Consider the following 14,094-nt stretch of genomic DNA (forward strand, 5'->3'; position numbering starts at 1 on the left):
CTGAGTTTCTTCATCAGTAAGTAATTTAAAACAACGCCTGGCACATCAGTGATGCTCAGTCAATGTTGATTCTGATTATGGTTTATAGAATTGCTCTTAGGCTCAGGAAGAGGGACCCCTGCCCTAGGCCTTCCACTTAAGTAGGATGCACTTTGACCCATATCTCTAGTCACGTCCTTCCCATAGGGTGAAAGTACCAGGAGGACAAAGCATTCTAGCCCATGTCCTTCCCTCCAGAGTGTCCTTCCCTCAGGGTGTCGGGATCGTGGAATTCCCTACACACATGGCTGCAAGCCCACTTCCATGGCACAAACTATTACCATCTTTGATTCTTCATCCTAAGGGCAGACTGTGTTTTGTCATATTCACCCTAGGCTGAAGGGTGGGCAAAGCTTGGCTGCTTGCAGGCGGTGTGGATGAATCTTACACATGCAAGCTCAGAATTCTCACATGTGTGTGCAAAACTTCTTATGTCATGAATAAAGCCAGGAATGGGGAGAGAAAAGGGTGTGGATGATGAGCTGGTGTCCAGGATCCAGTTCTTCCTGTTCTATATATTCCATCATGTAACCCCCCAAAATTTGAAATTTGATCTGGGCTTCCAGGTCATTATGAAGGTCTATTTGTTAAGACAGGAAACCAGAATATATTCTGTTTAGCATGTTTTTTATCTTGATTTATACATTTTAAATATTTAGACATTTAATGTTTGGGTCTCCATTCACATTTTTATCCCAGGCCCTGCAAATGTTAGGATTGACAGATTGATTAGGAAAGAGACAAAAGGCAGGGAGGCTAGCTGCAGGGCCCCTGTAGGCATTCAGGTGACAATGGAAGGCCAGATTAGGGTTAGAGACTTTAAAAGGAGAAAACAGAAGTGAGAGACATTTCAGCAGTAGAAGTGATCAGCCTCACCCCTCAGTGGAATGAAGGGTTTGAGAATGGTCCCAGTGGCTTCTCAGATTTCTCTAGTTAGTCCATGGATATAGAAAGGATGATGGGAGAAGCAGCAGATTTGGGGAGGGTAGGGAACAAAGTGAGTCTGGTTCTGTGTCTGCTGAGTTTCAGGTGCCAGCAGGCTATCTACACGGTGAGGACTGTGGCTTGAGATATATAGGTTTGGTAAATATTAAGGCATGGAATTGATGCAATCACCAGAATGGGAGAAAGGGGCTGGGCAGCACCTCAGAGGAAGAAAAACCAGATAATATGCTATATCAGCCTGTACTGCTGAACTGAATGAATAAGCATTTTCAGAACTCTGATGAAAAACTGATGAACTCATAAAAGTGCTAACAAAAGATCAAGATGAAAAAAACAATTAATTACATGGGACTGAGTGAACTGATGAGGATGAGTATAATTTTTGTGACTTTCTGTCTGAATTAAAAAAAAAAAAAAAATCCCACAAGGACTCAGAGGCAAAGAATATACAAATCAATTTTCACTGCAAAGTAAAGGAGCTGTTACAGTGGAGGATTACTGGACTGAATGTCAATATTATGACATAGTATGAGTGTGTTTCATGTTTGGTAATTGCAATCATTGTTGCTTTTGTTGTGGTTATTTATCTCTTGTAAAAATAAAATACAGTGTGTGTGTGTGAAAAAAAAAAAAAAAAAAAGAAAAACCAGATAATATGCTATATCAGCCAGGGTAAGCTAAAGTAACAAATAGCCCCCAAACCTCAGAAACTTACAGCATCAAAGGTTTATTTCTCATACATTTGCATTGCAGGTCACTCATGGCTCTGCCGCATGTTCTCTAACCAGTTCCCATGCAGGTGGAAGAGCATGACTGGTGGGATTGCAGAGGGAAAAGAGATTGTGGCAGTTCACATACTGGCTCTTAAAACTCTTTCTTGGAAATGACACGTGACTCTGCTTCTCACATTTCATTGGGTAAAGCAAGTCACATGGTCAAGCCAACCATCAGTGTGGTAGGGAAGAGGCAGTGGTTACCTTTGAACAGTAGTAATGTAGTCAATGACATGACATTCCAGAAAAAACAAGTCTTCCTACCCTTATTTTTTCTACTCCATAACTGGAGCTGTCTAGCTTGGAAGTGGGCTGCAGGACTGCTTTTCAAATAATTAATAGTAGTTAACCAAGTTATGTGGTGGGGAGAGAGGGATTAATGTGCTGATATTCCAAATGCGAGCAAAAGCATACACAAACTTATAGAGATGAAACAGAGCATTAATTCACTCAGTAAGCACTTATTTATCATCTACTAAATACCAAGTACCAGGAAAAGATCTTCCTACAAACCCAGGAAACGGCCTAACACACCCAATAAAACTAATGATTTATAGCCATAAGGAACACAAACATTTTTTTATGAAGCAGTTTCTAACTGCTTTATATCCATTAGCCATCTCCTCTCAGTAACTCGGTACAGTGATAATTATTACTATCATTTTACAGATGAGGAGTGTGAAGTTCAGGGCCTGTATAACTTCCCCAAATTTACACAGCTGGCTAAGGTCAGAGGCTGGATTCCAATCCACTCCCAGTTCTAATCTCCCATTGAACCGTCTATCCTCAGCATTCAGAGGTCTGCTCGAAGTGAGAAAGAATTCAGGCACAGAGTATACAGAACAAAGGCTCGAAAAGAGAACGGAAGCTAGTTAATAGGCTACACCAATTCACTTTAGATGGTGTCAAAGAGAATAAGCACAGGCCCAAAATGGTATCACTTATGCAAAACCCATGATACCAAACCTAGATGTAATACCTAACCTAATTGTAGTTTAGACCTTCGCTAGAAATGTAACCTTAATCAACCAGTCTGGAATTTTCTGGTCAACACCAATAAAGTAATCTGTCATGTGGACCCTCTCCATCCCCTCAGAGGAAGAAGAGGCAATCTGCATGATGAAACCATAGCCTTTCCCTTCTCCCAGAAAAGAAGATATCCTGGCCTAAAAATAATCCTTTCTTTTCTTTTTCTAATAGCTCCCTTACTGCACCCTTCTTCCTATAAAAACCTTTCATTTTGTACAACCCCTTGGAGTCCTCTTCTAGTTGCCGGATACCATGCTACCCAATTCATGAATCATTGAATAAAGCCTATTAGATCTTCAAATTTACTTGGTTGAATTTTGTTTTTTTTAACAATGGTGAAGTTTCTTCCTGGTGGACTCCTGGAGGGAGTGATGCTTTAACTAAGGACTGTTAAAAAAACAAAATTCAACTGAGTTAACTGTCGACTGAAAAAAATAAGCACAACGGGAGAGTTGTGAGTTAAATTTTATTGGGGGCAAAATGAGGACTATAGCTTGGGAGACAGCATTTTGGACAGCTCTGAGGAACTGCTTCGAAGGGGTAGGGGGGAAGGTCAGTGTTATATATGATTTTAGTGAAGGGGGTGCGTGCAGTCAAGCACACATTTTGGCAGAGGCTTGCTGCTAGTCACGAGGAGGTAATATCACAGTTAATGATTTTAGTACTTTTCCAGATACAAGGAGATGCAAGAATTGGGCTCATAAAATCTTCTCCTGAAAATATCTAACTATCTGAAAGCCTGTTCTGCCAGTTTTTCCCAGAGCACAGAGTGTCTCATTCCTGATCTCCACCCTGAACTCCTTTCAGGGGCTGTTGAAAGTCAGCAGCTGCAGTGGCTCATGACTTTTAATCCTTGTAGAGGTAGATGGCAAGTGCCAATTTGTAGTTGGCAAAATGTTAAAGATCTTATTGGCTTTATTCAACAATTCATGAATCGGGCAGCATCCCATCTAGCAACTAGAAAGGAGCCTGAGGAACTGTACAAAACAGAAGACTCTTATATGCAGGAGGGATCAGGACAAGGAATTTATACCTGCTAAAAGTGGATTGTTTGTGGCAAGGCCACCTTCCTATTGGTGACAGCAGGGATCTATCAGTTAGATGACCTCATTAATGTTGACCAGGTAATTCCAGCTTGACTGGTTTAAGATTTCATTCCTTGGAAAGGCTGAAAGTGTCATTAAATTGGATATTAAGTCTTGGTTTGATGACGTCTGGTGACAAGTGACTTCCTTTTGGGCTGTTGTCTTGTTTTTCACAGGAAGGACTGTCAAATATGGAAGACCAAGCATGAACAAAGGAACTGCACCGAGACCATGCGGTGAGTAAGGATTGTGGAGGACAGTGGAGAACTGATTTGGTGGAGAGATCATATCAGATTTTGAGCTCCAAAATAGTAACCATCTTCCTCCATGTCTTTCCTAATCTCCCAAGCAGGTTCAGACTAATTCATGGAACATTTTGCATCTCTCTTCAAACCACATATTCTATCTTCTATTACTCATGTAGCAGCCTTATCTTCCAAGATTGTAAACTTCCTAACAGCCGTGACAGTGTCCTATTCATCTTTGTTTCCCAACACTTGGCATTTAGTAGCATCTCAATGTGCCTGCCCAACTGAGGATTGTTCCTCAAATAAGTCCTCCTGTGGGCAAGGAGACCTGCCTTTGATTGGAGAAATTTTAATGGTTATATTTTGAAGAGGAGTTAAGGGGGGATCCTAATGGGATGGGTGTAATTGGAGAGAAGGAAAGATTATTTCCAGAACATTAGGGGTCGCAGTAATTTGAAGAATCAAAGACAGTCTTCTCTGTCAGCTCACGGAAGCTCCTTTGCATTTAAAAGCAATGCCATTTACTTACAAATTATAGTGCTTTTGATGCAAATGAACTGCTTCTGGACAGTTTCCTCTCCCCCAGATTAGCTAAGAAATGTGGGGAAATTGACCAAGGATGCAGAATGCTGAGCCTGACCTGAGGCATATTAAAATAAAGCTGCTATTTAATTATTCCTATTTCTGAAGGAAGAGGCAATTAGAACCCAGTGAAGTGGCAGGGGGGACTGGCCCAGGATTTTGCTTTTAATCATGTGAATTCTTGGGTGTGGAGGTGGCCAACAGAGCACACTTGACCAGACCGTGTAGGGAAATTGCTGAGTGCAGAGGCTTGTCCCAGGCCAGACCTGACCCAGACATGCAGAAGAATTGTGGTAAATTACTGAACCCCTTTGGCCTTCAGTTTTTTAAGCAGGGAGACCCATCCCTGCCCTCTTCATGGGAGGACTGGTGAAAGAATATTAATCTAGTGGCTGGTATTCGACAATTTACAATTTATAAAGTGTTTTTGCACCCATTATCTCGTTTGATCCCCACAAGACCCTGTGAGGTGGGAATTATCATTATATGCATTTTCAACAGGAAAACTGGGACTGGTAGAGGTTAAACTGTGCAAGTCACACAGTTAGTTATGGAGGCATGCTGCTTCTGACTCCAAATCCCATTCAACCCTTCTTTCTCCTTGATAGATAGAACAATGATGAAAAGTGTAGGGGAGAAAAATTTATTTTTCTTTTACCCAGATTAGGTTCTTCAGCAGGACTCCTATGCATGAGACTGGCCAAAACCAGATTAACAAGAGAGAAACAAACAGAAGTTTATTAACAGGTGCATTGCTCGTAGGAGCATCCAGCAGTGAGTAACTCAAAGGGGTGGTTGGAATTTGAGCTTATGTACCATCTTAGGCTAAACAAAAGGAAAAAGTGTTTGGGGTCTCTGGGTAGAAGGGGGGGATGTGGAGGCAAGTTTTGGAAAGGTGACCAGGAAAGTATGGTGGTAAACTTGTTTAGTAAAGTGTTGTTTGGTGAGATTTGTTATGCAGATTTACATTGGTGATAAGAATTGTTAAGAGTCCTCCTCTTCCTGGTATGGGAAACAGAGACATCTCTTAAAGTGAAAATTTCCTTTGTAAAAGGAAAATTTGTGCCCTCCTTTTAGAGCTTTTCCTGCACCTTCTGGTTCTCAATTGTCTTTTAACTCAAAATAATCCATATGCCAAAGAGGTATATTTTTGAGTGGCATCTTCTGGTACCCTTTAGAAGATAAGCCATACCTAATAATATTACTCTTTAAGAGCCATGCCTATATGCTAATTCATTTAATCTTCCCAACAACCTAATAAGGTGGGTACTATTATTATTTTCACTTTACAGATGAGGAGACTGAGACACAGAGAGGCCATGATCACATACATCACCAATAGGTATGGAACTGTGATTAGAATTTAGGAAGACTGGTTCTAGAACATATGTTCTTATGCCTTAAGCAATGACTTTTCCCATTTCCTGTGGCAGAGCAGAAGGGCTCTGAGTAGTTACAAGTATGATATTCCTTGAAAAATGAAAGCACGTATATGCTCCAATTCCCCGCTCTCTTCACCCAGAAATCTTTCCTTCTAACAATCATGTTGCCAGGAACTCTACCATTACCAATCATTTCTCTGGACAAAGTTATTAGTCCTCCTTGTTTAAAGGCTCTCACCTTTCCCGCCTTCTTCCCGCCCACCCTACCCTCACGTACATGCACACAGAATAGTCTAAAACTCTAGCAGCAAATCCTCCAAGACCTTGACCCCTCTTGCCTCAACTCTTCCCCTCCCTCCTTCACACCCTGCCCTCCCAATGCACCAAACCCTTGGAAGTTCCTCAAAGGGACCACAATCTCTTGCATATCAGTGCACCTTCCTGTTTAATTCTCCCTTCCTCATTCCCTGTTAGACACCTCCTTTTTAAAGTTCTTTGCTGCTCTCCCAGCTTACTTTCAGTGCATCTCCTCAGTGCCCCCATAGCAACCTGAGCATTTTCTTTTCATAGAGCATAATGGTTGGAGGAAATAAACTGAGAGCTACTTAAATGAAAAGGGTTGTTTTTTTGTTTATCTCTGTACTACCTAGGTCAGTGCCTGGTACTTAGTAGTGAAAGGATTCAGAACCAGCCTCCCTGAAATGTGCCACTTTGGCATGTGGATTAATTTGAGCTGAAGACAATCAAGGCCCAAATGACTCAGGAAGAGCTTTTCACCTTTCCCCTTAACTGCCCAAAAGAATTTAGATTGAGGGCCTGGTCCAGGAAGAGAGCTATCACCAAAGATAGCTACAAAGAATATGGGCTAGGTGTGGTAAATTGGGTGGAGGGAAGCTAGTCAGGGCCTGTGGACCAAATTCCTCTCTGTGTCCCATTGTCTCTGTATGGCATGGAAAACGTTTGTTTACCAAACATTTGCTTTTCCCATCTTCCTGTAAATTGTCTTCCTCCCCTTTGCAGTCCTAGACCCCTACCACCTTCTTAGCTCAGAACAGCATGTTAGCTCACTTGCCTAACTGCCTGTGGGTCTCATATTCTTATGGGGCTCCCATACATACATAATTAAATTTGTTTTTCTCCTGTTAATATGTCTTATCTCAATTTAATTATTAGACCAGGCAAATGAACCTAGTAGAGTAGAGGAAAATTTTTTCTTTCCCAACAGTTGGTGACCCAGATAGGATTAACTTCACTGACTGGACACTGCTCAGTCTGAGGCTGCTACAGCTGAGAAAACTGGGAGCTCTGACAACAAGCCAGCAGAAAGTAAAAATTCTTACCAATTCAGTCTTCCAGCCTGCAAAATCCAATGGAAGCAAGAGTGGTGAGAGTCTTTTCTTTACTTTTCTAAATTTAAATTAGCAGGAGAAAATATTATAGGTATAGCAACTTTGGTAAAGATTTGTTGTTATGCTTCTTATTGATCCTTTCCCTCACAGAGATGACCACTTTCTTTCTTTGTCTCTGTCTGTTGTGTCATTTTTCATAAGGGGGAAAACCATAGGGTAGAATGTAGGCATAGGCCCTGTAAGTCTGATATTTGAGTCATCCTCACAGACTGGTTGAGTTCATGATTCTCACCAGACTGGAGTATGTTTAGACACATTTTGCTGTGGGTTCGTGTGCATATGAGGTAAAGGCTTCTGTTAAGGGACATCTTGGAAGCCAAATCTGTGAAATTGGCAGGCATGGATCAAGCACTTAAAAGCTATTAGAGTGCTCACCACCTAACTCAAAGACTCTCATGTTAAGATCAGTTGGTCATGGAGAAGGTTAGATTGACACTAGGTCACCCACCAAACCTCAAGAAAATTCCGTACAACAAGGTGTTCTGTAAAATACCACACAATCGTCCACCCAGTGACGCATTTGTCTTAGGCATCAAATTTAGAAAGGAATTTGAAAGATTAGTGACCATTCACAACCCCACTCACAGGGACTGATGCCAAAAACTTGGCCTCTCTGCAGCAGTGCTGAATCAAATCTCAGAGACCGAGTTTGGGGTGAAGTAGAAAAGAATAGCTTTATTGCTTTGCCAGGCAAAGAGGGACACAGCAGGCTCCTGCCCTTGAAAACCGTGTGTCCCCACCCAGGAGGATTTGTTGAGGAGTTTTATAGTGATGGTTCAAGGGTGGGACTGCTGATAAGATTAGGGTGTGTGCAGGGCCGGCACCCTTTTAATCTGGTCTCAGATAATCTCTTGATGAGCTTCTCTGTTTCCTTTAATCTGGCCTCAGGTGGTCTTCTCTGGAATGAAGAATGCTGACATCTTCCATTTGTTGGGGTTTTAGTTCTATAAAGAGCTCAAAGATATTGTTATGTGTATCTCTTGAGGCAGAACCAGGACCCTGCCCCAAGGCTGCACTACAGTTTCTTGGCTACTCCTCCCTTGTCTCTGCATCCTCTCCCTTCCTTCCCTGATTAGCAACTGTTCGAATCTTTCCTTTGAGACTCAGGGAAGGTCATGGAAGCTGGAGTCTGTTCCCTGAAAACAAGGAAAGGGGGACACAGAAAGGCTTCCATGCCCAGGAGCCTTATAGGGTCCTACTCAGTTTCAGGACCTAGATTAACTGCTAAGGGGTATTCTTCCCTCCTGTGATTATACCGTAATTATAGACAAGTCAGATGGCCCCCTGGGGGAGAAAAATACACACACAGGGGAAATAGATGACCAGAATTCCTCCTAGGCCCTCCCACAAATGATCAGCTGAAGGCTGATGTTCAGGGGCTGATAGAAGCAATCTAGAGGCTTTGCCCCTAAGGTGAATTGGTCCAAGGTTGAATTGTGTACTCAAAAGGAAGGCTTTTTTTAAATGCCTTATATGGACTTTTCAAAGACATAAATCTTTTGGTTTCCATCTTAGTTGGAACTCTTTTCCTTGATATAAAGAAGCAAATTGAAGATAGTATAGTTGACTGGGCAGGACAGCTCCTTCATATCATTTAGGCTGCAACCTCGTTCTTTGAAGAATGAAAAGCAACTATGTTTATCCTACAAATCTTTGCAAAAGTAGAAATGCAGCGCTAAAGACCTATTCCTTTTTACCAATCCCAAAACCTCCCCTGTTTACCTCAACAGGCTTGTAAATATTGGTCTTAGGAAACCAGTCTTTCTTGTAGGAACTTGCATTCATTTCCTGTGCCTTTGAGATGCAAATATTAACTGTTATCTAGACCATTCCTAATTCCTAAGATTGAAAAAAGGGGCAAAGGAAGGGAAGAGGCTTTTTAAACAAACTGCTATAAAAGCTCTCTTGCCTAAAATCTAGTCAGGTACACTTGACTTATTCCAATTCACTATTCTACAAACTAGTGAGTTTTGCACTGTCATACCCATCCCATGGCTACAATTTTAAATCAAAAACTATACGGTCTCTATGTCTGTCTTCATGTTTATGTATGTCTATGTATGTGCATTACAGATATATTTTTCTACCTCTGGATGGTATTGCCAAATTCATTTGTAAAAGAACTCTATTTAATTGGCTTAAAATAAGCACTTATAAATTAAGTATTTTTAAATCTCAGAAATATAATAGAAACAAACCCAAATGTTTTTCAAGTTTGCATGACCTAGGATAATTTTCGGTAAATAAAATCTAGTTTAAGTTTGTTGGTTTAATTAACACAGACATGTCTTTAGAGTTATCAGCATTAAGTATAATAGTTTTATTTTACCTAGGTTTACCGAAAGTCAAATAAGCTCATCTCTGTTACAAAATATGTCAGCAAGAAAAAATAATTTAAGGTGATGGCTAGCTGCTTTAAAGTCTTATGAAATCTTCAGGCATAATCTAAACATGATTGTTAAAAACAAATGAATTGTGAAATAGATGTAAGTGGCATAAGAGTTTTTAGGTAACTTTTCGGTAATAATCGTTTTCTGGTATGTCTGTTTTAAAATAGTTTCCCAAATCTCTTTGGTAACTTCCACCCTTAGAATTTTGTTAAGTTAAATTAACTGATGAGAATTCATTAAATGGCTAGATGATTTCCAAATAAGGTAAAACGCTAAAACATTAATTGCTAAATAAGTCTAAGTTTACCTATTCAATACTTTTAACCTCTTATTACAAAGGAACAAAAGATATTTGGGTCTCTTAGTAAGCATGTTTTGTACCACACTAAAAAATTTACTGTGAGATCTAAGCATGTGTTTCTAGAAATTACACAAAGTATAAATTTGCTAAGCCACAGAATGCTAATATAAAAGACAGTTCACAATTGTTTACTTTTTTATTTTCACTAGAAATTAAGATTTTTTAAAGTTAAAAATTCTAATATGTGTAATTAAAACTACTAGAAATAAGGGAAATACAAGGAAAATAAGATGTGGATTGGGCTAAGAAAATGTAAAAGGTGTGGAGGTACATTTGTGTTAAGGAAAAAGAAAGCAAATTTGTCCTAAAGTAAAACTGGTTATTTTAGAATGGGAAAGATAAGAATGAAGGACAAACTAAATGGTTTAGAAGGTAGGGAAGAGAGAGAGAAAAAAAGACAGAGAGAATTTTACCTTGTATAATCAAGCTGGCTACAATTGAATTGTTATTATAGGGGTTTTAAAAATAAGTTTTAATGTCAATAGTGTACTTATATAAAACTGAAACTTAATTTTCTTTCATCTGCCAAAGAAAAAAGTTTTGTTGGACTATTGGTCTGCTCCTAATAAGAGATTGTAAAAGGTTTTTCTTTACCTTTTTCAATAATATGCCTAAAAGCAGAAATTCTATGTTTTATCAGAATAATTTCCTGTGCTCCATGTTGTCTTTATCATCAGGTCTTTTGATTACTTAACTAAATGAAGTATTAAAAGAGCTAAGTTTTGCTCAGAACTATGTAAGCTTCTACATTTGCCTTTGAAATCTTCTTGTCATTTTGGTTAAATGGCTAATTAAATATTGTTTCATAATGATCTGTGATTCTATTTAGTCAAGGGTCCAAATCTTTTGATATTTTTGACAAACTTCCCCAAATCAAATTTTAAATGAAGTATTTTTGACCCAGAATTAACTTTGGGATTTTCCAGAGGGCCTCTGGAACATCTCAAAAGATTTCTTCTCCCTCCTTATAAAAAGAGAGATGTTAAAATAATTAGGTTTATTTGATAAATTACTTGAAGCATTATCAAATAAGTGAAGATAAGTATTAGATTGTATTTGTATAGATATATACTATTAATATGAGTGTTCTACTGGTTTGCAAGGCAGAAATAGAGACACAGATGTAGAGAACAAACATATGGACACCAAGGGGGGAAAATGGAGGAGGGGGGTAGTGGTCGTGGGATGAACTGGGACATTGGGATTGACATATATACACTAATATGTATAAAACAGATAACAGATAAGAACCTGCTGTATAAAAATAAATAAATAAAATTAAATTTAAAAAAATATGAGTGTTCTAGAAATTGTATGAAATTCCTAAAATTCTGATATGTCCTGGTATAATGTTAATCAGTCACAATTATAGTCATTATCTTAAAATGTTGCATGTTATAAAAATAAGTAAATTTCCTTGTCAATTACATTATAATAAACTCTCATCAGATCTTTAAAAGTCGGTATTTTTAAGTCTTTTGTCATTCACTCTGTCATTGTTTTACTCTGATGTTTTGCAAAAGTGTTCCTGAAAAACTTCATCTTTAGAGAGATACATGGAAAGGATTTTAAAGTATTCTACAATACAGATTTCTGATAATTTTAAGATTGTCAAACTGAACTGGGTAAGAAATTTCAAAACTAATGGAAAAACTGGATTCAAGTATAACAAATATTAATTTCATGGGACTGAATTAACTGATGAGGATGATTATAATTTTTTATGACTTTTTGTTTGAAACATCACTGATTCTTTTATGTTTTGTTTTTCCAGATTTAAGCAAACATTTTTCTCTTTTCTTAGAGTAATTTGGTAAAATATATCTTTGTGAACAAAGATGAAACAATTACTTTTTTTCCCTGCCTGATCCCTCCAGAATTCAGAAACTCTCAGTGATTATTCTTATTTTCACGGCAGTTATTTGCCTAAGTTCCCTAAGAATCTGTTCTCCTTGTAACAGGGCACAATTAGAAATGTTGGTTACATCACCAAGGCCTTGAATGAAATGTCATATTTGAGAGAAATGTATATAGACTCATATATGACCAGACAGCTTTAAGGAACTAAGGTTGACTTTATGGAACCAATAAAGCCCATTGGAAAAATAAGCCTGGACAACTTGATATCAACTTTAGAGAAATCACCATAGCAGCTCATGTAGGGACAATCTTTGTGCCTGTTACTATGTGGCTACTCAGAAAAATCACCAGAGACATTCAAACTACAATACAGTAAATATATCAGATTGACATTGCCTGCCCTCACTCCATCTGAAAGTGTCATGAGCTGGACATTGAGAAATCTTCCCAACTGACTGCCTTCAGAACTCAGAAACTAAGATTATAGTCAGCTCCAATCATTAACCATTGTTTTCTTTTGTTTCCATAGAAACGCTTCTTATAAAGTACCTGATTGCTTGCACCATAGGCCTCACTTTTGGAGCCCACCTGCCTCACTGCCTCCTAAAATGAGACACAACTGTTTAACTAAACTGATCTATTTTCAGACTAAGAGACTGGTTCCATAGATGGAGCAATCTACCAACTCAACTTCTGGACTATAAAATTTCTTGAATAAATTTTAAAGGCAGGACTGGAGGGTTTCAGAATGAGCCTCCCCAAAATGTGCCACTTTGGCATGTGGATTTATTTGAGCTGAAGACAATCAAGGCCCAAATGACTCAGGAAGAACTTTTTACCTTTCCCCTTAACTGCCCAAAAGAATTTAGATTGAGGGCCTGGTCCAGGAAGAGAGCTATCACCAAAGATAGCTACAAAGAATATGGGCTAGGTGTGGTAAATTGGGTGGGGGGAAGCTAGGCAGGGCCTGTGGACCAAATTCCTCTCTGTGTCCCATTGTCTCTGTATGGCATGGAAAACATTTGTTTACCAGACATTTGCTTTTCCCATCTTCCTGTAAATTGTCTTCCTTCCCTTTGAAGCCCTAGACCCCAACCCTTTTCTCCTCAGCTCAGGATGCCATATAAGTCTCAATTGCCTGACTTCCTGTGGGTCTCATATTCTTATGGGGCTCCTGTACATACATAATTAAATTTGTTTTTCTCCTGTTAATCTGTCTTATCTCAATTTAATTATTAGACCAGGCAAATGAACCTTGAAGAGTGGAGGAATTTTTTTCTTCTCCAACAGTAAATATTTGATAAAGTTTCTCTAGGCCAATACTGTTCATCAACACTCTATTATAAGCTAGTTTATCAGTATCTTTCTTCCGTAATAGAAATCGCTTTATAGATTTTTTTCCTGATTATTAAAGTAAAGCGTTCTTATTGTAAATATTTTCCATTATTACAAGAAAATGTAAAGAAGAAAAAAAAATCACTAATAGTATCACCACCAGAAATATATTCTCTTTCAGCTAGTTTTTTACAGTAGCAGCTAGCTGAGAAAAGATGGTACCTATGACAAGTTCATTCAACATGAACACGGCCAAGAGAAAAGGAGAGACCTAAATCATAGAGCCATGGCAAGGCATCTGTGAGTTAAACATTTCACTGGATATGTTCCAGATCAGCAAGGAAAAGCATGAGGTCACTGGCTACTGAAGAAAGAGCACATGAAAAATAGGACAGCAAAAGCTATAGTAAGGGAATAAAGGAAGAGACTTTTTTGCTGCCTTCAGAGAACTGAACGAGGACATATGTAGAAAATTTGCAAGGAATCCATCTTTGACTCAATTTAAACAACTTCCTAATAATCAGAAAGATCTACAAAAACAATATATTGCCTTCTGAGATAGTAAGCATCCTGTCCCTGGAGGTGTCCAAATAGCTTTGATGTTAAAGAAAAATTATTCATGGCACTCATCAAAAGATGGTCAGGCACACTTTGTT

At 38.8% G+C, this 14,094-nt stretch overlaps 1 long non-coding RNA gene across 2 annotated transcripts; it reads left to right on the forward strand.

Annotated features, from left to right (window-relative positions):
- Nucleotides 1-1,643: 1,643 nt before the first annotated feature.
- On the forward strand, nucleotides 1,644-13,315 carry LOC309647648. Of its 2 annotated transcripts, XR_014256224.1 has the most exons (5): nucleotides 1,644-3,910; nucleotides 4,048-4,107; nucleotides 5,994-6,043; nucleotides 7,309-7,467; nucleotides 12,633-13,315. It is a non-coding gene; the product is annotated as an uncharacterized lncRNA (long non-coding RNA). The 2 variants fall into 2 exon arrangements; XR_014256225.1 differs by lacking the exon at nucleotides 5,994-6,043.
- Nucleotides 13,316-14,094: the final 779 nt, after the last annotated feature.

Source organism: Balaenoptera physalus (assembly GCF_965194825.1).
Source record: "Balaenoptera physalus genome assembly, chromosome: 1".
NCBI lineage: Eukaryota > Metazoa > Chordata > Mammalia > Artiodactyla > Balaenopteridae > Balaenoptera > Balaenoptera physalus.